Below are 26,997 nucleotides of genomic sequence, written 5' to 3' on the forward strand. Positions count from 1 at the left end.
TTGGTGAAGTGAGTATGGCTGAAATCCAAATCTCATCTCTACAACAAACTAGGCGGTCTGATTTACTTTGCTCCCAATACTGGTTTACTCACTGCAGTTGGGCCCAGTTTGAGGTGGTGATTAATTGTATGTCGGGTGGTTCCAGCGAGATGATCACCGCCTGTATCTGATTGACTGCTGGCTAGTTTTTTGCATTGGCCATTAAAACTCTGTGCTAAACAGCATTGGGTACAGTCACGCTGGCTTTTGTACACTGTTGGAAACATCAAAACCTGCTGTGAATTTTACAGATGCATTTCTAATTAAATGTTGTTTAAAAATTCACCCTTGGGTTCTGCACTTCATTGGCAGACTGTTGTGTGACTTGGAAGGGGAACATGCAACTGCTAGTGTTCCCATGTGCCTGCTTCCCTTGTCCTTCCAAATGGTAGAGGGCATGGGATTGGAAGATGATGTCGAAGGAGCCTTGGTGAGTTGCTACAGTGCATCCTGTAGATGGTACACACAATGCTGCCACTGTGCATCGGTGGTGAGGGACCGAATGTTTAAGTTGGTGGATGGGGTGCCAGCCAAGCAGGCTGCCTCCTCCTGGATGATGTTGAGCTTCTTTAAATTCTTTGGCAGGGTGTGGGCCTCGCTGGGCTAAGCCAGCATTTGTTGCCCAATCCCTAATTGCCCTTGAAAAGGTGGTGGTGACCCACCTTCTTGAACTGCTACAGTCCATGTGGTGTAGATGCATCCACAGTGGCTGAGGGAGTTCCATGATTTTGACCCAGCGACAGTGAAGGAAAAAGGATATAGTTCCAAGTCAGGATGCTGTGTGACTTGGAGAGGAACTTGCAGATGGCGGTGTTCCCATGCATGAACTGCCCTTGTCCTTCTAGATGATAGAGATCACAGGTTTGGTAGATGCTGTCGAAGGAGCCTTGCTGAGTTGCTGCAGTGCATCAACATTGATGTTAAAATTAATCACTGTTGGGACCACTGTTTTTCACCATTGACCCAAACAATGTGTACTCTGGAATTGAATGTACAAACTCAAAATTTGCAGCTGGCGCCACATTGGAGGATGTAGTTAATGCTGAGGAAAACTGTGATCAAACACAAAAAAGAAAAATAAACTTGCAGAAAGGATGTGCAATTGGACAATTGATTTCAGAACGGGGTAAGCATGAGGTGGTGCATTTTGGTAAAGCAGATGAGCAGGTCACATATTCCTTGGAAAAATAGGAGTGCACATGGAATAGAGGAACAAATGAATATCTTGGATGTTTTTGATGGACTTCAAGCGACTGGTGATGTCCTTAAGAGCCACCATGTTTTGGACTTGGCCCCAAAGGGGCTCAAAGAGCAAAGTGGCATCACTTCTTGCAAACAAGGTGAATTCTCTTGGGCTGAAGGTGCACGGATCATAACATGTGCCAACGTAGGTTAACAAGGCCAAACAAATGCAAACAGAGTAGTGGAGTTCATTTCTTGAGGAATAGAATTGAAAATATAAGAAGTTATGTTAAACTCATATAGAATCTTGGTTAGGCCACACTTGAAGTATTGTGCACAGTCCTGGTCTCCAAATGACAAAAAGGATACTAGAGGCACTGGAGAAAGAATAAAACTGTACGAGAACTGTGAGATAACAGGAAAGCCTAAAAAGGCTGGGGGTTCTTTTCACAAAAGAAAGGAGGCTTCAATGGGGGTGTATGTAGACGTAGAGAAAATATTTCCAGTTGTGGGGGAGCGTTCAGAACCAGGGGTCACAAATCTGACGGTCACCAAGGAATTCAGGAAGAAGTTCTTAACTCAGGAAAGGATTAGACGCTGTGAAAATTGTTACCACAAGCAGCAGTTGGAGCGAGTCACATAGATGCCTTTAAGGAAAAACAGATAAACATACAATGGAGGAAGGAATCGAAGGATATGCTGAGAGGACAAGTTGAGGTAGGGCAGGAGGTGGCTCATAAATACTGGCAAGGATCAGCTGGGCCGAATGGACTGTTTCTGTGCTGTAAATAATGTTTCATTCTATGACCTGTCAGCTGGAAAAACAATTAAAAAGCAGCACTGTCTACATAGCTGAGCCTTGCGTTCAGGGACTGTAAGGTTAGGGTAAGGACTTTACAGGGTGGATCTTGTCATGAGCACTGTTGCTATTTGGGCTTCACATTTTCGGGATATCAGAAAGAGAAAGAAAACAACTGCCTGTACTGGAAATGTGAAATCAAAACAGAAGATGCTGCAATACCTGGGGCTGGGTGGAGTTTGAAAAGAGGAAAGACCGGGAACACTTGGTGAGGAGCCTCTGCTGGAAACATTGAGCACTCTTACCCCTCAGATACTGTTGTTGTGTGTGACTGCAGGGTATCAGGCCTGGGTTGTGTTTGTGTTGGCAAGCTGATTCTTAATCTCATTGCTGGCTTAGACTAAGGACTATGCTTGGATTCATTCATCTCCCCTCCAAAAAGGGTCGTTAATGGTGCGAAGCTCTTTCAACAATGGGCTTTGGTGCTGTATAAGCTCAAGTATTATTCCCCGTGCATGTAAGTAGGGCCCACAGAGAGGGGTCCCAGTGTGGACGGAGATTTTGTGGCTTGTGATACAGTGAGACCATGGCTCATACTGAGTGCCACTGACCTGAGTAACCATCACATCAAACAAGCTGGAGAGTCTTAAACTCAGGGTCACAAGTCTCAGGATAAAAGCCATGACCATTTAGGACTGAGATGAGAAATTCCTTCACGCAGAGAATTGCAAATTTTTGGAATTCGCTATCGCAGGGAGCTGTGGATGCTCGGTTGTTGAGTATATTCAAGGCTGAGATCAATAGCTTTGTGGTCTCTCAGGGAACCGAGGGATAATAGGGATTGGACGGGAAAGTGGATTCGGGTACTAAGAGAATTAAGGAATATAGGGATAGTGTGGGAAGGTGAAGTTGAGGTAGAAGATTGGCCATGATCCTACTGAAGGGCAGAGCAAGGCTCGAGGGGCCGAATGATCTACTTCCCCTGTTTCTTATGTTTTTATGATGTATCTCTCAACAGTCACCAGGAGCATGATGAGCAGATTGCAGATACAAATAATTTTCCTTAACGTTTCAGTCCCACCATCTGCACACCCAGATAGTGACCCAGGGAGAGGGTGGAGCTTGGTCATTGAATGATCCTCCTACTTGCTCAGACATTATGGTTTATTTTATATCTTGGAGCCAGGCAGAGATCTCACCAATTTCTTTGTGAGTAACAAGAGTTTTTAAATATCTCTGCAATCACAAAATGCCTGCAGTCATATTTACAGATCAGTTTCTGGTAGCTTCTGTGATGTCTGTTTACTTTGCTCTGAGTCAACACCCAGGCTTAACCAATCAAGTGCAGTGAGCATGGATCAGTTAACAAAATCACATAATCAAACACAGAACAATTGAACACTATAACCATACCTAGTTGGATTTGTAGGCTGCAATGGAACAATATCAACAGACAGGAGAAAAGGAGTAAAAACTGAACTTGCATTTATATGGTGCGTTTCATTGCTTCAGGATGCTTCCCAGGCAATTAAATAATATGTTTTTGAAGTGTAATCACTGTTGTAATGTAGGAAAAGTGTCAGCCAAATAGCATACAGCAGAATCCCACAAACAGCAAGGTTCTAATGATCAATTTTTGTGATGCTGTTTGAGGGATAAATATTGGTCAGGACACCAGGCTGAACACTCTTATGCCATGGGATCTTTCACATCCATCTGAGAAGGTAGGCTGGGCCTTAGTTTTAAAAGAAATAAAAGAAATATGGTTTTAAAAGAGATAAATATAGAGCATCTTTCATGACCACGAGATATTCTAAAACACTTCACAGCCAACAAAGCACTCTTTCAAGTGATGCCACTGTTGCGAGGCAGGAAACAAAACATCCAATTTGCGCCAGCAAGCTCCCACAAACAGTGTACAAATTAGGAGCAGGAGTCGGCCATTTGGCTCTTCGAGTCCATTCACTATTGAGTCCATTCAATAGGATCATGGCTGATCTAATTATGGCCTCAACTCCACATTCCTCAACAGAATGCTACAACAGGGTAATGACCAGATAATCCGCTTCTGTGAAATTTGATTGAGGGATAATTATTGACCAGGACACCAGGGATAACTGCCCTACTCTTCATTGAAATAGCGCCATGGGGTCCTTTACCTCCAGCTGAGAGGGTGGACGAGGCTCAGTTAAACATCTCACCCAAAAGACAGCACCTCTGACAGTGCAGCACTGCCTCAGTACTGTACTGGAGTGTCAGCCTTGATTTCTGTGCTCAAGTCTCCGGAGTGGGACTTAAACACAAAACCTTCTGGCTCTTAGGCAACGATATCCTCATGAGATATGACTGTTCTGTGACTGGCCCAGTAAGACGAAGGGAATATTTGGCCCCAGTGAGGCCAGCCTGTACTATATTCTGACGCAGAAGGTTCCACATGCCTGTCTGTGAGCATGTTCAAGCTCTGATTAAATCACACTAATGCATGTGTGAGACTCTCAGTTCAAAAGAAGGATTGTAATCTAAGTTACAAACCTCAGCTAAAGTTCACTGCTGCCGAGCTTATATAACTCAAGAGCTGGTAACTCTTAAAGGGGATGTTTATTTCAAGATAATAGCCAGTGTGAAAGATTCCTGGCACATTCCTTGCCCTTCAGTGACGCACAAACCCTTCTTGTTTAGGCATGAGTAGTGGCTTGGAGAAAACAACAAAGATTGTTGGAGAGAAGAAGTTAATTTGTGTTCCTGGGAATGGTGATGATTTTGATATAAGGATCATTGGTGGGTGTAACCATAGAAACAGCTGCATCCAGTAGTTTTGTGTCCTACTGTATGCTGTGGTATGAATTGGATATTTTTTGGGTTGAGGCCATGACTATTCGTGCTGTTCATGGAACATGCTCCAGAATGTCATACTGTATTGGAGAGTAAAATAAGTTCAGTTGTGCTTGGCTCATATGGACAAAAAGCTTCGGTTTTGAAAGCCCATGGATTTGAAAACCTCAATTTTAAAGCAGGAGTGTAAACAATCCTAAAAAGCTGTTTGGGTACCGTTGGCACCAGGAGCCTGACTGGTATAAACAGCCGGGCACTGTGAAATGGGCATTGTTGCAGGTTTCAGTGGGAAAGATGAGGCTGGTGGCTTCAATGACTTTTTTTTATTCATTCACAGGACGTGGGCGTCGCTGGCTGGGCCAGCATTTATTGTCCATCCCTCACTGCCCTTGAGAAGGTGGTGGTGAGGTGCCTTCTTGAAGTGCAGCAGTCCGCATGGTGTAGGTGCATCCACTGTTAGGAAGGGAGTTCCAGGATTTTGACCCAGCGATATTTAACATGAATCCATTGGTTCTGCCCATCAGTCCATCGGGCCTTCCCCTCACTCCCATTGGTCGGACATAAAATGTCATCCTTCGTGCAGAGGCGTTGCTGTCGAAGTGAAGGGTAACGCGGGTGTCCTCTTGATGGAGGGGGATCTCCAATTGTAGCCCAACCCTCTCTGGAGTTTGGATGCCCATTGGGGTATAGGGTGAGGCAGAGGCACCTGTGGAAGCCTATGTGTTTCGAGGGCCTCTTGAGGACGGTGTTAAGTGGCCTAGTGTTGGTCACAGCAGCATCGACACTCAAAATCAGCAGCTACAACATAACGCTAGAACCTTTGGGAACACTTATACCCTTTCATGCATGGTAGGAAGAATAGGAGAACAAAATATTATTTAAATGGAGAGAAACTACAGAGGCTGTGGTACAGAGCAATCTATTGCCCTTGTACACGAATCACAAAACATTAGCATGCAGGTAGGAAGGGTGAGAACACACCTAGAGTACTGTACCATTTTAAGCTCCCTTTTCAAGGAGGGATTTGCTTGCATTGGAGGCATTTCAGAGAAGGTTCGCTAGATTGATTCCTGTGGTGAAGGGATTATCTTATGAGGAAAGGTTGAGCAGGTTAGGCCTATACTTACTGAATTTAGAAGAGTAAGAGGTGATCTTATTGAAACGTATAAGATTCTGAGGGGGCTTGACAGGGTAGATGGTGAGAGGATGTTTCCACTCTTGAGGGAATCTAGAACCACGGAGCACAGTTTCAGAATAAGGGGTCTCCCATTTAAGATGGAGTTGAGGAATTTCTTCTCTGAGGGCCATGAATCTTCGGAATTTTCCAATCCTGAGAGCATTGAAAGCTGGGTCATTGAATATATTCAAGGCTGAGCTAGATTTTTGATCTAAGAGGGTGTCAAGGGTTATGGGGGACAGGCAGAAAAGTGGAGCTGAGGCCACGATCAAAGCAGCTTATCGAATGGTGAAGCAGGGGCTGAATTGCTCTTACACATGTCACAGTGCACATGCAGCAAAAGAGTTGGGGAGGTCCAGCACCTAAGGGCACATCCTCCAACTTATGTTTGTATATGAGTGGTTTCCTCAGTGTTTCTGTGGGCCTGTGGTACTCAGTACACAATGGGCATCTCATGGGGTAGTGGCCCATATGTGCTGCATATGTCCTGAAGACTGACTAATTCGTGCCATATGTGTGTGTATGCGCGAGTCTGTGATGTAACTAATTTAACAAAAGTGCCCTCCCTGTCTGCTGTTTTCCCCCTCAGTCCTGGCCCCCTCTACAAGCAAGGGTCTGAACTGTCCGAGGACTCTGTGGAGGCAGCTGTCCCTTAAGTGCTGCAATTCCTGTTATTTTAAGAGGGGAGACTGCATCCTTCACCATTTTCCTGGAGTTACTCACGAGACCTACATGGAGCTGGATAACGTCACCAGTCCTCAGGTATTAAAGCCTTTGCAAGCCAGTAATCCTGTGTAAACATGGGGCCATTGCAGGGGAAGAGCTACAGAAGCAGTGGCTGTGGTTAGTTTAGGAACTAACACTGTATTCACATAGAAATAGAGAGAGAGAAAAGAAACTTATCAAGGCTTCAAACATCTGTGCGAAATGTTTCAAAGCGTTTCACACAGTGACTTTGAGTGGAGAAACACAGCAGTTATTGTCCACAAAACAGGATCTCATAAACAGCAGTGCGATTCATGATCAGTTCATTTATTTTGGTTGATTTTGGTTCCCCTCTGACCCCTTGTAGATTCGATACATCCTTCAGTTCATCTTTGGTGTCTGTGCTCTAAGCTCTGGAATCTCCTCCCTAAACCTCTCCATTTCTAAGATGTTCCTTAAAACCTACCTCTTGGATCTTTAGGTAACCTGTCCCAATGTCTCCTTCCTTGGCTCCGCGTCAATTTTTGTCTGATTATGCTCCAGTGAAGTACCAGGGGACATTTTACTGCATAAAAGGTGCAAGTCAAAGTTGTTGGGTTGGGAATGTTGACTAGGAGATCATGAGAAACTCCCTGCTCTCCTTGGGATAGTGCCACAGGCGCAGGCAGACAGTAACGCCCCATCAGAAAGATGGTACCTCCAACAGGACAGCACTCCCTCACTGGGAGTTTAGGGGCTCCGGCGGAGGTTGAAGCCACAAAACCGACTGAGTTCAGACACGGGGTTGACTGGCTGAGGTTGGGACTGGTTTTCTATAACCTGGCAATTGGCAGTGCTGCAGAGGATAACCAGTAACCCTGGTGTACCACATGCATCGAGTGCTCAGGTTTATATGCAAGATGGAAAGGTACAGATCTTAATTGGTTTGGCCTCCCACTACATTCAGAAAATGCAGAGTGGATATTGGGTCCCTTGCATTCAGTATTCACTGCCCGGAATTCCAAGATATCCTGGTTTTTCCCTGTCATGAAGCAATTATTGTATATAATATTATTGGAAAATATTTGTCTTTTAAAATAGAGGGTTAGCCTGTGGGTGTGTCTTAATTAGCTTAAAGACAGCTAACCTGAGTGCTTTGAGGTGTATTAGTTTTGAGATGTAAACAGAGAGGTAGAGTGCATTTGCATTTTTTGAACAGAGCATTCAAGAAGTGGGGTGAAAACTGACACCTATCTAGCAGCTACCAAACAATAAATTTATATTACTAATAAAATTGGTACAATGAAAGGGGTTTTATTGGTAGAGAGGTTTAGTTCAGAGGTTGGTGATACAATGAAAATTTACATTCAATGGTGGTGGTCGGTATAACTTTAGCAGTTTTTGGGTGTGCACAGCAGAGGCAATGTAAGATCAAGAGGCAGCTGTAAGCCTCCAACTGTCTCCATAGGAACCAAAGTGAAAAGAACCTCATTTTGAATTTGTACGGTGAAAATGCTTTGCCTGGTGTTTGGTTAAGTCTGTGGGTTGCTGTTGCCTTAATGGAGATTAGTTTGGGAATTTGTTAAAAGTTATGATAGTAGTAATTTGAAGTCATGTGTATATATATTTTAACCAGTGTAAACTAATAAAATGTTTTATTTAGTTTAATGTAAAGCCTCGAGAACTGGTGGTCTGATTCCGGAATTTAAAGTCACATCTCAAACATAACACTTAAAATTATAGGTTATGGCAGTTGTTTAAAGTTTCTCTCTGGGAACTTTAAATAACAACTTTACCAACTGCATTGGTCATAACACTCTCAGCGTTCTCCCATTGAGCTTCAGTTTACTTCATTGCTGTATTGTTGGTTCTGGTGTTTGTTTGCTGTTGCTTTGAACTGTGTGTAGTGCCTGCCGCTAACTGTTCCAGTGTACTGTTGTAACAACATCTGGAATCAAACTATCAAGAGATGCAGCTATATTCTCTCTGCTGAACTCCCACCACAGTCAGCCATAACTCCCTCCACAACCCTCTCCTACATTCCTCTGGAACTTGCCTCCCAAATGACTGGGGCTCAGTTGAAATTTTCAAGCCTGAGATCGATAATTAGCTAAAGGAGTTTTGAAGGATATGGGACAAAAGACAGGTATATGGATTTGAGGTGCATATTAGCCATGTTCTAGCTGAATGGCAGAACAGACTCGAGGGACTGAATGGCCGACAGCTGTGCAAGTAGTATCCTGATTCACCATCTGTGCTGCTCCCCCACTCAGTCATAAATAGACGAGCTCGGTCCAGGCTGCTTTACCTAGACATCCCTCGATGGTACATCACCCGGACATCCCTCGATGGTACATCACCCGGACATCCCTCGATGGTACATTACCCGGACATCCCTCGATGGTACATCACCCGGACATCCCTCGATGGTACGTTACCCAGTCATCTCTCTGGTACGTCACCTGGACATCCCTCGATGGTACATCTCTGTCCTCACCAAAGAAATGGTCAAGTGAAGATGATGTGAGCTTCAATGTGGAGAGGAGGTGTGGAATGACACTATTATTCCCCTGGTGGGAGTTCACCGCTCTGCAGCTACAATTCCTACCCCCCCCACCCCAGGTTGGAAGCTTTCTCCTTTCTGAAGCAGGAGCGAGAGTTGGTCATACAGACCCTCGATCCTGCACTGCCCTTTAATAAGATCATGACATATCTTTGACCTCAGCTATACTTCCCCACCCTGTTCCTCCCTTATTTTTCTTTCATGTGCTTGTCCATTTATCTTGGAGCTGAACTTTGACCTATGAGATGGACAATCTGAGTTGCTGTTTCCCTTGGTGAATACTTATGCACTTTACTCTCCTAGGCAATGTTTCAAGAACTCCTCAGTTCCTGTACGCACAGAGCTCATCGTGCATTGCCCTGATAGTATCCCTGATCTCTTACCCCCACCCCACCATCCCCATACTTCCAACACGAAAACAAAAGGCCTCTTGTGCATGGCCTGCCTGTTTCCCTCGCTTGCCTCCCTCCTCCCTCATGGAACAACATTGATTTGTTACCACTGGAATTAAAGGAATTTTATGATCTGTACTTTCTACCACAAATCAAGCTGTATTGAGGTTGAAGAATAAAGATTAGTTGAGCATCTTAAACTGGAACTGAGGAGAGCAGTTCCGGTCTGTTTTGGGGGTGGGGGGGGAGGGGTGATACTCTCTTTAATTTGTGTCCCCATATACCCAGCAAAATTAGACCAGAGTTTCTGCCTCTGGGACTTCAGTTTGAAAATTTATCCCCCTCGCTCCCCCAACTTCATATTGTTCTCCCTTTTCACTTCTCTCCCACTGATTATGACGGGGTTCCAGTTTCCTAGGTCAAAGGTGTCCTCTTAGATCTCACCCCATTAGCCATCCTTCATATGTGGGCCTGGGTAGCAACCACTGGGACATTACGACCAAGTGAGCTCCTGACTACCCCAAGACCTGTTCACGTGACCCACGGTCATTGCACTGTTCTATGTGACAGCAATCTTGACCGACTGTCCACCCTCCACGCACGCTGTACAACTCCCAAGCCCAGGGATAATGAGCACAATTTCTGCAACATGTCTCAGCACATCTGCCGAAACCCTAAACCATGTTTTTATTACCTCCAGGCCAATGTTCCTGTCAAGCTGCACATGCCTACAAAGCTATTGCACATGCGTTCCAGATTAAATACCCCACAAGAAAATGTAGAAGAACCGCACATTGTAAAAGATTGGCCTTGTGCAATAACAAAAAATGTTTGAGGGGAACAGATGCTCCATCCACGACTATTCTAACGCTCTCCTGGCTCACCATTTACCCTCCAGAAACCTGAGCTCACCCAAAACTCTTCCGCCTGTATCCTAACTCACACCAGGTCTTGTTCAATCATTGCCACCGTGCTCACTGACTTACATTGGTTTCTGGCTTGCCAATACCTTGCTCTCATCCTTGTGTTGAAACCTCTCTGCAACCTCTCCCCTCCTGCCTGTCTCTGTAACCTCCTCCAGCCTTACAACACTCCAGGAACTCTGCACTCATCCAGCTCTGCCATCACTTCCTCACATCTTCATCCCAATATGGGTGCTTACCTTGTGCATAAAGCTCCATAATTCTCCGCTTAAGCCTTCTCCATCTCCATCTCCTCCTTCTTAAAACTGCTTAAACCCAGTATTTGGTTTCCCATCCTAAAATCTCCTCTGTTGGCACAGTCTCAATTTTTGTCTGTTAACACTCCTGTGAAGCACCTTGGGACATTTCCCTACATTAAAGGCATTATATAAGTGCAGGGCAGTGGTGGTGGGACCTTGGAAGGAGACTGATTGTCCATTCTATTCTTTTAGCTGAAGACATTTGCAAACATTTCATCCTTCTCACTCATTGAGAATGGGAATATTCATGGAGTCTCTTCCTCTTATTAATTGCCTACCAACATGCTTGACTGGATGTAACATGACTGGGCAATTGTGTTGGTTGTGGAATTGCTTCACTCTTTCAATAGTCTATTGTGTTGGATGTTTGGCAGTCAGGTGACCCTGTGCAATAACTTCTCTACATTGGTTCCTCATTCTGAGACATACCAAGTGCTCTTCAACCATCTCTGCCCGAGTTTAATGAGCACTGCCATCGCCAAGTCCCATGCCATCAATACCTTGAGGGTCACCAATGACCAAAGGCTTACCTGAGCCAGCCATACCAACACTGTGACTATAACAGGAGAACAGAAGTTGGGAATTCTATGATAACTGGCTCACCTCCTGACCCCTTTAAAGTATCTTCACCACCTACAACACTTCAAATTGTCAAGAATGTGATGGAATACTCATCGCTTGTAGCAACAGGAGGAGGCCATTGAGTCCCTCCAGCCTGTCCACCATTCATTTCTACAATCCCTGATCAGTATCTTAACTTCACTTACTTGGTTTGATTCTGCAACCCTTCATTTTCACCTAATAAAAATTCTGTCAGTCTCGGTTTTTAAGTTTTCAGCTGACCACCCTCCACACTGCAACCCCCGGCCCCCCATCGCCCTCCCCTGCCAGCAGCCACAGTCATTTTTGCCTGGTGGGTGCAGCCACACTTGACGTCATCAGGGAAAAGCAGTTCACTTGATCATGTAATCCTGCCACCACACCAGGTATCCACTCCCTCACCAGCTGGCATGTTGTGGTCGCAGTGCATAGACTCTACAGGTTGCATTGTGGCATCTCAACAAGCGACAGTCTCTCCCTCTCCTGCCAGCTAAGCTAGGGAAAGAGAGAATCTTGTGGGAGCGCCATTATCTTCAAGTTCCCTTGGAAACCGTTCCATCCCGACTTGAACACATATTGTTGTTCCTGCGCCGTCACTGGATCCAAACCCTGGAATCTGGTCCCTGACACGGTTGTGCCTCTGAGCTGCAGTAGGGTCAGGAAGAAGGCCCAAGTCCACTTTCTCAAGGCGGCTAAAATGACGGCTTTGCCAGCCTCACCCATTATCCTGAGAGCAATTGATTTTTAAAAAAAACTGGTGCATGATTCATGTACAGATTGGGCCCAGCTCATATTAATGTAGTTTGTTTTTACCTAGGCCGTATATGAACAATTCCATGTACAGACCATAGGACTAATGAAGAGGTGCTTGAAATTAGAAGGGTGAAAAGAACTCACATCCAGAAAAGAACAGTGGATGTGCGAGGACAGCGCTAGACAGGTGAACATGATGTAGCATAGGTCCCCCTGGTAGGGGTAGCAGCAGCAGCACTGTTTGGTATGGAGATTTCTGTCACTCAAAGAGTTAATGAATCTTTAATAAAGAGAGTGCGGTCTGGAAAAGAGGATTGGCCGCAACCTACCTGATTGATCCACTGCCCAGAAATACCGGCTTAATTCCATTACCATACAGTACATCGCAGGCTTCTGTGAATCAACAGTAATGGATAGTCTGGCTCAATCTGTTGTGAACACTCGTGTGGAGCTCCAGACAGTGTGGGCCTAGGAGAGGTGTGAGAGATGACAGCCTGGTGTAAATAAGGGGAGGTGATGGCATAGATGGCATTGCCACTGGCTAGTATTCCAGCGACCCAGGGTAATTCTCTGGGGACCCGGGTTCAAATCCCACCACAGCAGATTTGAGTTCAGTAAAAAATCTGGAATTAAAATTCTGATGATGACCATGAAACCATTGTTGATTGTTGTAAAAACCCGTCTGGTTTGCTAGTGTCCTCCAGGTTGACTCTTAAAATGCCACCTGAAGAAGGGCAATTAGGCATTTATCGCTGGCCTAGCCAGCGGCGCCCATATCCCATGATGAACGACTTAAAAAAACAAGGTATGAGGCAGCAGTGCCCGGCTTTGCCATCCTGTTGCTGAGGAATGCTCATCCGAGATGGAAACAATTCCTGTTTGGAGCTGAAAGAATGGAAATTAGCAGCAAGCTTTCTGGCAGTCACCTTTGGAAGGAGCAGCTCCCTTCTCTCTTCCGCTTATTTCTCACAACTTGCCTCTCCATAGGTGCCACCCCCCTCCCACACTCAGGGTATGGCTGATTGCTGCAAGAAGACCACTTCCCCCATGCACACCAACTTTCAGCCCAATTGGGTGTTCCAATATGTCCCCATAGAAGGGACTTTAAAATGAACCGTTGAGGAATTGGATTACAGTGTTCAAGAGCACAATGTTCCAGTCACTATATCTGCTTGCTGCTTCTACTCTTGAGTGCTCTGTTTACAAGGAATGGGGGTGTTACCCAGGGGCACTGAGGCCAATTTTGCAGTTGTAGTTCTGGCTGAGCTTAAATAACACCAGGGAGTTCAACTGAGCCAGCTGGGCTGCTGTTTCTGAGCTGAGGCCGGTATTGCTCTGGACTGCTAAACTGTGGCCTGTATTCTAGGCTGCGGCCTGTTCTGAGCTGTGCCCTTGTTCTGTGGCCTGTCCTCTGTGTCCCTGTCTTAATGTGTTAATGTCCCAGCTGTGCCCTGAGCTGTGTTCTGAGCTAGTTGGCCTAAGTGTTCTGAGCTGTGTGTTAGGCTAGCTGTGGCCTGTCCTCTAGGGTGCGGCCCATGTGTTCTGGCCTGTGGCCTATGATCTTGTGTAGCTGTGTTCTGAGCTGTGCGTTATGGCTGGGTGTAGACTGTGGCCTGTGTTCTGGCCTGCAGCCTGCGTTCTAGGCTGCAACCTCTGATCCAAGCATACCAAGGCCTGTGGTCTGATCTGAGGCCTGTGTTCTGAACCAAGGCCTGTGGTCTGAGCCGAGGCCTGAACTTAATGTCTCTGTGGGGCTGTTACCTGACAGTAAATTGTGGCTGAGACCTGATCTCGCTCTTTAAAGAAAACTGACAGTTTAATGCGAACACGTAAAGCAGCCAAGTTTGCTGCAGATAAGATCGGTGCAGGAGTCCAAGTGCTTAACATGATGATGGGTTTGGATGTAATTATTTGTGATGGAGTCTAAATTTGGAAAGTGAAGGTCCATTTTAACGGACGTGGGCGTCTGGATCGAATGACGCAGATGCTCAGGCTCGCTTGACATCTCTTGGCACTCCAGACCAGGCTCCAGTATCGAAGCTGGTCTGGAATACAGCCAAGTGAACAAGAGCAGTGTAGTTCCACTCATTGTCATTTACTGACAGGCCACCCTGCCCTTGATCACCTCACACTCCCTGTTGGGAATCACGGCCCATTTCCTTTTTATTTCTATTGTTAATTCGATTTTACAGGTCACTGGTTCAAACAAGCGGCAATCCCACAGGTTTTGCACGAGTTCTTGACCAATCAGATTCCTACTTTGTAAATACACTGGACCTGCTCCTTCACTGGGCAGTGAGTTGTATGTCATCTAGTGACCGACAACCATATCAGAGAGTGTTACAGTGAGGGGTGTGGGACATATCAGAGAGTGTTACAGTGAGGGGTGTGGGGCATATCAGAGAGTGTTACAGTGAGGGGTGTGGGGCATATCAGAGAGTGTTACAGTGAGGGGTGTGGGGCATATCAGAGAGTGTTACAGTGAGGGGTGTGGGGCATATCAGAGAGTGTTACAGTGAGGGGTGTGGGGTATACCAGATAGTGTTACAGTGAGGGGTGTGGGGCATATCAGAGTGTTACAGTGAGGTGTGTGGGGTATATCAGAGAGTGTTACAGTGAGGGTGTGGGGTATATCAGAGAGTGTTACAGTGAGGGGGTGGGGCATATCAGAGAGTGTATTAGTGAGGGTGTGGGGTATATCGGAGAGTGTTATAGTGTGGGGTGTGGAGTATATTGGAGAGTGTTACAGTGAGGGGTATGGGGTATATCGGAGAGTGTTATAGTATGGGGTGTGGGGTATATTGGAGAGTGTTACAATGAGGGGTGTGGGGTATATCGGAGAGTGTTATAGTGTGGGGTGTGGGGTATATCGGAGAGTGTTACAGTGAGGGGTGTGGGGTATATCGGAGAGTGTTACAGTGAGGGGCATAGGGTATATCAGAGAGTGTTACAGTGAGATGTGTGAGGTATATCAGAGAGTGTTATAGTGAGGGGTGTAGGGTATATCGGAGAGTGTTACAGTGAGGGGTGTGGGGTATATCGGAGAGTATTACAGTGAGGGGTGTGGGGTGTATCGGAGAGTGTTACAGTGAGGGGTGTGGGGTATATCAGAGAGTGTTACAGTGAAGGGTGTGGGGTATATCAGAGTGTTACAGTGAGGGGTGTGTGGTATATCAGAGAGTGTTACAGTGAGGGGTGTAGGGTATATCAGAGAGTGTTACAGTGAGGGGTGTGGGATATATCAGAGAGTGTTACAGTGAGGGGTGTAGGGTATATCAGAGAGTGTTACAGTGAGGGGTGTGGGGTATATCGGAGAGTATTACAGTGAGGGGTGTGGGGTGTATCGGAGAGTGTTACAGTGAGGGGTATGGGGTATATCAGAGAGTGTTACAGTGAGGGGTGTGGGGTATATCAGAGTGTTACAGTGAGGGGTGTAGGGTATATCAGACAGTGTTACAGTGAGGGGTGTGGGGTATATCAGAGAGTGTTACAGTGAGGGGTGTAGGGTATATCGGAGAGTGTTACAGTGAGGGGTGTAGGGTATATCAGAGAGTGTTACAGTGAGGGGTGTGGGGTATATCGGAGAGTATTACAGTGAGGGGTGTGGGGTGTATCGGAGAGTGTTACAGTGAGGGGTATGGGGTATATCAGAGAGTGTTACAGTGAGGGGTGTGGGGTATATCAGAGTGTTACAGTGAGGGGTGTAGGGTATATCAGACAGTGTTACAGTGAAGGGTGTGGGGTATATCAGAGAGTGTTACAGTGAGTAAACTGGGAGTGTATGAATGTATAATCATTTACATGTGGTGGTATGTGCTGTGTGTTTTAGTTAACGATCAGGAGTCGATGAGTATTATGTTAAGTTGTGCTGGAGTTGCATGATGTGTGGAATGCAGTGAATTAATCTTTGGACAAACTCAGTTCATCCCAGCTGATGTGCGCTGACCTTTGCCCTGTCTGGCATTTGTTGTGCCTGCCACAGAGTCCGGTACTGTAACTGGCCTCAGCACAGCCCTGAAGTGTTTGTTTGAATTGCCATTAATCTGCTGGGGTGCTAAGTAGAGTCTAGCAGGGTGGTCTACTGCTGAATCTGTAGTTTGTTATGTTTATTTTAACATTCAGTGATATCCCGGAAATGTTGGGAAATTGTAGCGTCTGAAAGATGAAGGATTGATGGTGTTGGTTTGAGGGATAAGTATTGGCCTGGGATGTCAGGGAGAACTGACCGCACTTCAGATGGGATTTTATACATCCACCTGAGAGAGCAGATCGAGCCTCAGTTTAGTGGCTACCCACCACGCCCCCTCGGACTTACAAGTAAGGTCAGCGATCACATTTGGGTGTTTCTCCCCAGCTCTGTCGACAGCTGTGAAAAGGGGATGTGTTTGAGGCAGTAAACGGTTTTTGGACAGAATAAGCCTGCAACCTTTCTTCAAGGTAAAATCACAAGGGTAGGTGAAGGGACATAGGATCAAACCGGAGAAAATCAAATGTCATGAAGTCCTCCCTAGTGAGCAATCAGGATGTCAAATGGAGTTTAGGAAAACTCTTGGGATGCCCAAAGTTTGGAGTCCTTTAGGAAGCTGTGGGACGCTGTTTACTTTGTAGGATGTTTATCCCAGCTGGGGCTCCCTCTCTTGCACTGACCTAGTGAGTATTAAGAAGTGTTGGGATAACAGTCTTACCCACTCCTGGTTCTGGATCGTTGTGTGACACCACATGGAAGGAGGGTAAAATCGGTAGGTGTCACAACTCTGAGCAGGGAGAGAACTGAGGCAGGTCATGCAGGCACTGGCTTCCTAACTCAGAGAATGAGGAGTCTGTAAGATCAGGTCATAGGAACAATAGTTGGCCATTCAGCTCACTGAGTCTGTTCTGCCATTAGATGATGACTGATCTATATATTACCTCTAACTAGCCACCTTGGTTCCAGATCTCTTAATAACCTTGCCCAACAAAATCCTATCAGTTTTGAAATTTCCAATTGACCCCCAGGCTCAATAGCTTTTGGGGGATGGGAGTTCCAGATTCCCACTACCCTTTGTGTGAAGGAGTGCTTCCTGACATCACCCATTAACAATCTAGCTCTAATTTTTGTCCACTTGTTCTAGAATCTTCCCCCCTCCCACCAGAGGAAACACTTTCTCTCGATCCATCCTAATGAATCATTTCATCATCACAAACAGTTCGATCAGGTCACTGTTTAATCTTGTACACCCGAGAAAATATAAACCTGGTCAATGCGAGAAAATATAAGCCTGGTCAATGCAACTTGTTCTGATAATTTAACCCTTTCTTCCCTGGTATCATTTTGCACTGCACTCCACCCAAGGACAATCTCCCCTCCCTGAGACGGGGTGCCCAGAACTGAATGCATTTCTCAAAATGCTATTTCAGTTAATCTTCCTGCACAAAGTCTTGCCTGCAGCCAAGGCACTCGAGGGTCTGTTAGGATGGCAAGTGTGTTTTTAATGCAAACTGTGTCTGTGTCAAAAGCCTCCCGCCATTCTCAGTATCATCTGTCCCAGCTTGTCCCAGGTCCCGCTGACTGGAGTAACTCGGAGCTCAGTACCTCTTGAGCGCTGCATGATGGAAGTTTATGGCGCAGGGGGAGCCAGTTAGCGGGAGCTGTGCATGTCGGCTGGTCTGACTGACGGTGCAGGGGTGGGGTCCTTGTCCACTGTGGTGGCTCTGCTCCAAGTTGGAACAGCTGTGACAGCTAAGGCTGTGCTGAGAAGATTGAATGTTTGAGGCTTTGGCAGCAAGTGTGTTATGGAAACCGTCCCATCTGCTGTTTAGTACAGCTCGAGAATTATAGGAACAAACTGCACGACAGAGCCAACGGGATCTGGAGGAACCTAGGGGTGGGGGGGACAGGGTGGAGAGTGTGGGAGGGTGGTTGTTGGGGGATGGTTGGCCAGTGTGACCACAATGAAATTAATATCTTAGAAGATCAGGACCCACTGCCCCTGGTATGTGCATCTTGTGACAAAATATTCCGGGTTTTACAGTAACCCCCACCCCATCTCAAAGTGAGGAGTTTTGACTTACTGTAAATCTGTGGGTTTTTAGAGTAGATTTCACCAAATGTTTTGCAACTCTTAGGAGGAACAATAGAAAGAAACTTTCATTTATACAGCGCCTTTTACAACCTCAGGATGTGCTTTACAACCAATTAAGTACTTTTCAAGTGTAGCCCTGCAGGAAATGAAGCAGCCAATTTGCACACAGCAAACTCCCACTAACAGCTCAGCTCCCCTGCTCTGCTTTGAAATAGTGCCTTTAGAGAAAGCGGTCGGCAAAATGGAAAATACGTCACATTAAGAAATACGCAAGGGTTTCCTACAGAATGGTGCTTGCATTCCATGTGCAAGGGGTGAGGCGCAGAGATCGATGCCCACATCACATTGCAAGGCTATTGTCAGTCTCTGGGCACACCTGTTCAATTGATATTGGAACACCCATTCCCAGACAGAGGCGTCTGCAGGCTCCCATTCCCAGGGAAATCTCTCTGCAGATCCCCATTCCCAGAGTGAGCCCTCGGCAAAGGCCGAATTTACTGGGCAGCAACAAATTTCATTTATATAGAGCCAAGGACCTGTATTGGATGTTCTTTGACCCCTTACTGAGGGAAGGTCAGCCTTCACTTTCCACACAGACAGCTCACCTTGCTCAGCAGGCATGGAACATGTTTAACAGTGTGAAGTAAGGAGTGGATTATAGAGACAGGAAGTGGAAATGCGAGGTGAACACTGTGTTAAAGGAATGTCTGTCACAGCGTTGCCTGTGAAAGGGTTACTGAGTCTGGCATCTGGCATTGGTGTTGTTGGCAGAGAATTTAAATTCTCTCAGCTGGAGACAGAGCAACGAGAGCAGCAGCAGAGAGCTCTCCACACACATTCCCTCAGTATCTGCCCTGCTCTCCAGATGCAGCCTCATCAACCTCTCTCTGTTTTTACTTCATTTATTTTTACTCAATTATTTCTTTGTTCCTTTTCGTCACGGTGAGTGACTCCCAATGAGTGACCCTCAGAGGGTGACTAGGGCTCCACTCTCAAAACTCAATTGGAATTGCATCACCTCTGATCTCTTCGGACTCCGTAATCCTTGCCGGCATGTTCCAGGTAAGTGGAAAAACCCAGACCTGAGATTTTGGCAGATCCGCTCGAATCACAGAGGCAGCTCGCACAATGTTTCTGGTGTGCACCAGTACAGAACTGGCTTCGGCTGGTCAACTTCTCTCCTATACCCATGCCCAACCTCACCAACATCCACCCCCTCTGTCAGCATGCCTGCTGATCTACATTGGCTTCAGGTCCAACAATTTTCTCCAATTCTCATCCTTGTGTTTAAAATCCTTTGCGGCCTCACCCTCTCCATACCTCCCTACAGCCTTCAGCCTCCTCAGAACACTCGGTTCCACTGACTACAGGCTCTTGAGCACCACCGCCCACCACCGCCAGCCCCCTGCCCCAAAGCACTGACCTTAGCCCCGTCAGTGGCAACTATGCCATTAGCCACCTTAAACTTTTGTAGTTGAATGGGGGTGTCAAAGTTTACCATTGGTGTCTTTGACCAGGGTGGGCTGGATGCTTGTCCCACCTCTGTCTCTGGACTTTCCTCTCATGCAGTGTGTACTGCGATTGTACAGTGTATACCGCCTCCTTACACAGGGAGTCCTGTGCTGAGATTGAGATACTGCTCTATTCCAGACAGTAGTGAGTTTGCTGAGATTTGAGTGGTCTGAATCGTGGTTTCTGTGATATTAGGAAGTATCTGAGTCCATCGTATCACAAATTAAATCAGCATCGATCTAACCGGTTCAGCTATATAGAACAGGAGCAATTTCCCCAAAAACATGAATGAGTTCTCCCTGAGTGTAGCAGTATACAAGTGTGCTGTGTTTCTGACACTGAATGTGAATTGTCCAGAATTGTCTCTGAGAGAACTGTAATCACTTCTCCCCAATTATCACTTCACAACACTGTAGTTATGAAACCCAGTTATCACTTCTGAGAACTGTACAATGCCAGGAATTGCCACATCATAAAATTATAGTCATTATAGCACAGAAAGAGACCATTCAGCCCATTGAGTCCATGCTGGTTCTCTGTAGAGTAATCCAGTTAGTCTTTTTCCCTGCAGCCCTGCAGGATTATTTCCCTCATGTGCCCATCCAATTTTCTTTGATATTATTGATCGTCTCCGCTCCCACCCCCCTCGTAGGCAGTGGGTTCCAGGTCATTACCACTCACCATGTAAAAGAAGGTTTTCCTCACTACCACCCCCCTCCGGCATCCCTTACCCAAAGCTTTAAATCTGTGTCCTTTAGTCCTCGTACCATGAGCTAATGGAACAGCTTTTCTTTGTCCAAACTCTGTAAACCCGTCATAATCTTGTACACCTCTATCAAATCTCGTCACTGTCCAAGTCTGTCCCCACCACTATTGGCTCCTTCAGGAGGCCAACACTCTATTCCAGAACTATTGAGCCTTGTAACAGGGAGCCCAGGACTGTATCACTGGCGGAGACCATTTGAGAGCTTGACCAATAATGGGGGAGGGTTAAGAATTTGGCTGAACCTAGATGTGTTCTTCAGGGGGGGTACCTGTTCAAGCTTGGCTATGTGCAAATGGATCAGTTAAACCTCTGGATCTTAATGGGAAAGGTGAGGTATTTCCTGGAAACGAGGAGAAATGTCAACACTGCAAATTTGGATGTAGTGGTGGGAATATCGCCATCTTAAGAAGGAACATTAATTTATCTCAGCCAAACATCTTGGTTGTTTATCAGATAGCAGAGTTGCCTGATGCCCTTCTCTTGAGCTATTTTGAGGGCTGGGGACATTTACTGCGCACTCTGACTTGCGAATGTTTTGTCAGTAAATATAATGTTGGATAACGTGAAGTTAGTGTGTTACAGTGAGAGGGAAGTGCTACAATCAGGACTGGGGCCTGTGTTGCATTTGAGAACGTTATAATTACTGAAACTGCAGAAAGTAATAATTAGAGGCTGTGGGCGTCAGTTTTGACAATGCTTCTTTCTGATATTCAATAGCAGCGAGATTGCCTCTTCTGCTTAACGCTAATGGAAACTAGACTGGGAGAGTGACGCAAACTGGCTTCTTTATACCTTGTAAGAAACAAACCTGGTAACACTCTTTCATTTGTTAGGGTTAACATGATCATCCCAATCAGAATTTCTAATGTTTAGTGCATACAACACCCCACATTCCTCCCCCTGCCATGATACTGAGGCAAACAGGCCAGGGGGGTCCCTGCTTAACTCCCAGGTCTATGTTCAATTTGTGTCTCTCTAGTGTCTAGACAGTGAATAGATGGCTAGGGTGCCTAGATTTGGCAGGAAGAGAATAATACCACAGCGGCAGGTTTTGCATATTCTCGGCACCCAACCACATAACCAGCATCCCACCCGGATAGACCAACTCTGCTGCTGAAAATGGATCAGGCATGGAGTGAGTCCCCAGGGATCTCCTAATCAGCATCATCAGCACATGACCCCAGCTGGATAAGACATCACCAATCTCCAAACTACAGGGCAAGGCAAGCAGAACCCAAGGGTGGAGTAAAACAGACGTTAGTATAAATGGAATACGTCCAATGGTCATCAAGAAAGAAGGTGATTGGAAGATTATCAAGAACTAAGTCCTTGTTTACTTTTCTTCCTCCTTCCCAGAATGTGCTGTTTCATGTTGGATACAATTCCATAGCTGACCTAAGTTAGGAAAAAGGGGAAAATAATTCAGGCAGGGTCACACTCCACATGGAAAGGGCACATGTGTAGGTGTTAGCTGTAGGCAGGATTGGGGTTACCTGTGATGCCCTCACCACAGGCAGAAGATTGTCAACATTCCCACATAAGAGGTTAGTGTGTAAAATTAAAGCACATGGGATTAGAGTTAATATATTGGCATGGGTTGAGAAATGGTTAGCAGACAGGAAACAGAGAGTAGGAATAAATGGGCCTTGTTTCGAGTGGCAGGCAGTGACTAGTGGGGTACTGCAGGGATCAGTGCTTGGGCCCCACCTATTCACAATATACATCAATAATTTGGATAAGGGAACCAAATGTAATATTTATGTTTGCTGATGACATGAAACTTGGTGGGAGTGTGAGTGATGAGGAGGGTATTAAGAGGCTTCAAGGCGATTTAGACAAGTTGAGTGAGTGGGCAAATACATGGCAGATGCAGTATAACGTGGATAAATGTAAGTTATCTACTTTAGTAGGAAAAATAGAATGTCAAAGCATTATTTAAATAGTGTTAGATTGGGAAATGTTGATGTACAAAGGGACCTGGGTGTCCTTGTACACTAGTCACTGAAAGCAAGCATGTAGGTGCAGCAAGCAGTTAAGACGATAAATGAATGATGGCCTTCATTGTGAGAGGACTTGAGTACAGGAACAAGGATGTCTTACTGCAGCTGTACAGGGCCTTGGTGAGACCACACCTGGAGTATTATGTGCAGTTTTGGTCTCCTAACCTAAGAAAGGATATACTTGCCATAAAGGGAGTGCAGTGAAGGTTCACCAGACTGATTTCTAGGTTGGCAGGATTGTCGTATGAGGAGAGATTGGGCCGACTAGGCCTGAATTCACTGGAGTTTAGAAGAATAAGAGAGGATCTCATTGAAACATATAAACTTCTGACAGGGCTGGACAGACTGGATGCAGGGATGATGTTTCCTCTGGCTGGGGAGTCTAGAACAAGGGGTCACTGTCTCATATACGGGGTAGACCATTTAGGACTGAGATGAGGAGAAACTTCTTCACTCAGAGGGTGGTGAACCTGTGGAATTCTCTACCACAGAGGCTGTGGAGGCCAAGTCACTGAATATATATAAGAAGGAAATAGATAGATTTCTGGATTCTAAAGGCATCAAGGGGTATTGGGAGAGCACAGGAGTATGGCGTATTGAGATAGAGGATCAGCCACGACCATATTATTTGCCAGGCAGGCTCAAAGGGCTGAATGACCTACTGCCGCTCCTATTTTCTTTTTCTATTCACTGTCTAGACACTAGAGAGATGCAGCAGCAATTACATATGGAACTGTACCCCAATGAGAGTCAGTGTCTATGGAACTGTACCCCACGAGAGTCAATGTCTGTGGAACTGAGAGTGAGCACCTTTAGACCTGTACGCCAGCGAGTGTCTGTAGACCTGTAACCCCATTGAGAATCAGTGTTTGTGGACCTTTACCTCAGTGAGAGTCAATGTTTGTGGACCTATACTTCAATGAGAGTCAGTGTCTGTGGACCTGTACCTCAGTGAGAGTCAGTGTCAGTGGACCTGTAACCCCATTGAGAGTCAGTGTCAGTGGACCTGTACCTCAGTGAGAGTCAGTGTCAGTGGACCTGCACCTCAGTGAGAGTCAGTGTCTGTGGACCTATACCCCAGTGAGAGTCAGTGTCTATGCACCTGTATCTCAGTGAGAGTCAGTGTCAGTGGACCTGTACCTCAGTGAGAGTCAGTGTCTGTGGACCTGTACCTCAGTGAGAGTCAGTGTCTGTGGACCTGTACCTCAGTGAGAGTCAGTGTCAGTGGACCTGTACCTCAGTGAGAGTCAGTGTCAGTGGACCTGTACCTCAGTGAGAGTCAGTGTCAGTGGACCTGTACCTCAGTGAGAGTCAGTGTCAGTGGACCTGTACCTCGGTGAGAGTCAGTGTCAGTGGACCTGTACCTCGGTGGGAGTCAGTGTCTGTGGACCTGTAGCTCAGTGAGAGTCGGTGTCTGTGGACCTGTACCTCAATGAGAATGAGCATCTATAGTGAGAGTCAGCGTCTACTGTATGTACGCCAGTGAGAGTCAGTTCCTCTCTACCCCAGTTAAGATTAATTCACACAGCACACACACTGGAGATCAGGTTTGGGCCTTTAACAGATTAACAGGAATTTTTCACTGCATCTTTTGATCAGAACACGATTAATGGATTCAGCCAATGATTGTCTCACATCTGTTGAGGAAAGCTGAGGGTGAGAGTAAGTTTGGGAAGTGAGAGTAAAACCCAGTGCGCTTATCAATATTGATCTGCACTGGGGAAGTGAACTTAGAGACACCACAGAGTGTAATTCTAGGATATTCAGCGATATAACTCAGAGACAGTGGAAGTGATTCATAATCTGATTGGGGTTTCTCTACATGGAGAAACGTGACTGTAGGGGTGGGGGGAGGTGAGGAGAGTCAATAATTCGTGTTTGTGGCTCCTGTAGCAAACAAAACTCAGATTTTATGTTTCAGAAACTGTCATTATTGGCGTTTGACTTCCCCCAGAACTTGTGAGGGCATGGGTTGTGTTACCCATGATTTCACAATGGGTTGCCAACTCTCCAGGATCGCCCTGAAGGCTCCAGGAATTGTAGATTAATCTCCGGGGCGAGGCTATGAGCAGAACACAGGAGAAAAGTCACATTGAGGAGCACGGAAAAGTATTTTTTCTTCATTTTTCAAACACTTTTAAAAATCAGTTATACAAATATTGGGGGCTGCATTGGAAGCTCTGTTTGACAACAGTCAACAATCATCCCATTGCATAATAGTGAAGAGGCTATTCGCTGTCCAATGAGTTTGGAAAGGCGGGACTCTGTAAGGATGGGCTTTTCCAACAGCCAATGACTGGAGTGTGTGGGCCATGTGAGGTCATGTGATAAAACCTCCAGGCTATTCCAGCCAGAGTTGGCAACACCAGCCTCACATGACAAGCAATGCTTTATTTTACAGTCACGTTGTCTGCTTTGAATTTCAGAAATCACAGCCTGGTCTGATGTCAACTTCCAGAAATCACTTCTATTAGTTTTGGTTTTGCCTCGAGTTTCAGTCTGTCCGAATGGCGTTCATTTGAATTTACTAGTAAAACAATAATTTTAGTAAGGACCATGGTCTCCTAATGTGAGCCAATGTAAATAGCACAGATTCCCCATCGATTATACAACACAGGAATGTTGATCTCGGTCAGCTTTCAGATGAAACATTAAGCTAAGGCGCCTCTCAGATGTACATAAACGTTTCCTATCTGCAAGGAGCAACGGAGGGTTCTTGCCAATGACCTAGCCACTATTTATCCCTCAAGTATCACTTTAAAAAGGGATTATCTGGCTATTACCACAGCGCTGTTTGTGGGAGCTTGCTGTGCACAAATTGGCTGCCGCCAACAACTGTGACTACACTTCAAAACTACTTCAAAGGCTGCAAAGCAACTTGGAGACATCCTGAGGTCATAAAAGGTGCTATATAAATGCAAGTTATTTCTTTCTAAGCCAGGGCAGTCCACTGAGGAGTGACTTTTTTTTTATGCGTTCATAGGATGTGGGCATCGCTAGCAAGGCCAACATTTGTTGTCTATCCCTAATTGCCCTTGAGAGCAGTTAAGAGTCAAAGATATTGCTGTGGGTCTGTAGCAGTGGTGGGCAGCCTGCAGCCTGGGGGCCACACGCGGCCCATCAGGATCCTGAGTGCGGTCCACGAGACATTTTGTTGATCGTTGCCGACGCGCAATGTTGTCAGATTCCGCTGGTTTCCATCGGTGTAGTTCTCTCCTGCCGGCATTACTAAAGTGATATGTACACAGAGCAAGGGCACATGAAGTGAGGTGCGTGCGGATTGCACACAGCATCGACTGTGAGAGCCGTGTGTGCTCCCTCTGTGTCCAGTCAAAGCGCTGCTATGGTTCAATCAACACTCCCAGCAAATTCTAGGCACGCAAGCGCAGAAAGCAAAATTACCCCATCCTGGAAAACCGCCTTGGCTAGTGGGTGGACATGGGAGGTTGTGTTTTTTATCTCACTTTTTGCCAGTAATTTAATTTGCCCCTGGTAATATAATGGATCACTTTGTGTTGAAGTGGCGTGATAAAGAAGGAGAATCAAGTGAAAGATGAAAAAGTACAGAGGAAGAAGAAGTAGCCAAAAAGAGGAAAAATCGGTGACGAGGGCAGAATGGTAAATGAGAGTTGGATTGTTTTGCTATTGAACAGAAAGCGAGGCCATTTTGTAATAAGGTGATATGCGGCATGTATTAAATCTTATTCATGGGGACATAGTTAGTGCAGATGCCCGATCTCAATCTTGCAGCACCCTGAGCTGAAGGAACTAGTCTAGGTTGCCCATCACTGGTCTAGAGTTGCATGTAGGGCAGAATATTGCATTCCTGAGGGACATTAGTGAACCAGATGGGCTTTTACACATTCAATGATGGTTTCATGGTCACCATTTCTGAGACTAGCTTTCAATTCCAGATTTATTAATTGAATTTCAATTCCACCAGTTTCCAAGGTGGGATTTGATCCCTAGCCTGGATCTCTAGATTACTAATCCACTGATGTTGCAACTAAGCCACCATCCCAGCAGCAGGCAACGTGGTGCTGAATGACAAATCCCAGGTGCTCCCAGATCCCATTTCCACTCCGAGTTAGCGAGTAAATGTCCTGGAAAAATTAGCAGAGCATTTAGCCCCTCACACCTGTTCTACTATTCAAGGTGGCCATGCCTGACCTGTCACCTAATTCCACATATTGTGTGAGGGGACTTCTGAGAGTTTCCCTCCCCACCTCATATTTAATTAGCCTGGGCTGGATTTGAGGCATTGCAATTGACCTCAGTGCCCCTGGGCTAGGGTATGGAGAAACAGCAGATCGACAACCTGCCCTGCTCAAGCTTTAATTCAAAGGGTGCACAGGTTCTGGACTTTGGAAGCATATGTGATTGGGATGGATAATGATGGTCAGTTATCCTGCTC

At 45.9% G+C, this 26,997-nt stretch overlaps 1 protein-coding gene and 1 long non-coding RNA gene across 7 annotated transcripts in view; one reads left to right on the forward strand and one right to left on the reverse strand.

Moving 5' to 3' along the window:
- Nucleotides 1–26,997, reverse strand: part of LOC144668978 (uncharacterized) — a 139,277-nt gene that overhangs the window by 69,917 nt on the left and 42,363 nt on the right. The gene's annotated exons all lie outside the window — the stretch shown is intronic.
- kank2 (KN motif and ankyrin repeat domains 2) overlaps nucleotides 1–26,997 on the forward strand; it is a 114,109-nt gene that overhangs the window by 14,079 nt on the left and 73,033 nt on the right. For 2 of the 6 annotated variants that reach the window (XM_078531505.1, XM_078531500.1), the window contains exon 2: nucleotides 16,366–16,565. The exons of 1 other annotated variant lie outside the window; for it this stretch is intronic. The gene's annotated coding sequence lies outside the window, so the exon portion shown is untranslated. Of the gene's footprint in view, nucleotides 1–6,771; nucleotides 6,792–16,365; nucleotides 16,566–26,098; nucleotides 26,202–26,997 lie in introns of those variants that run through there. 3 more of the 6 variants (XM_078531502.1, XM_078531504.1, XM_078531503.1) reach the window with 3 other exon arrangements.

Source organism: Cetorhinus maximus, chromosome 28 (genome assembly GCF_964194155.1).
Source record: "Cetorhinus maximus chromosome 28, sCetMax3.hap1.1, whole genome shotgun sequence".
Taxonomy (NCBI): domain Eukaryota; kingdom Metazoa; phylum Chordata; class Chondrichthyes; order Lamniformes; family Cetorhinidae; genus Cetorhinus; species Cetorhinus maximus.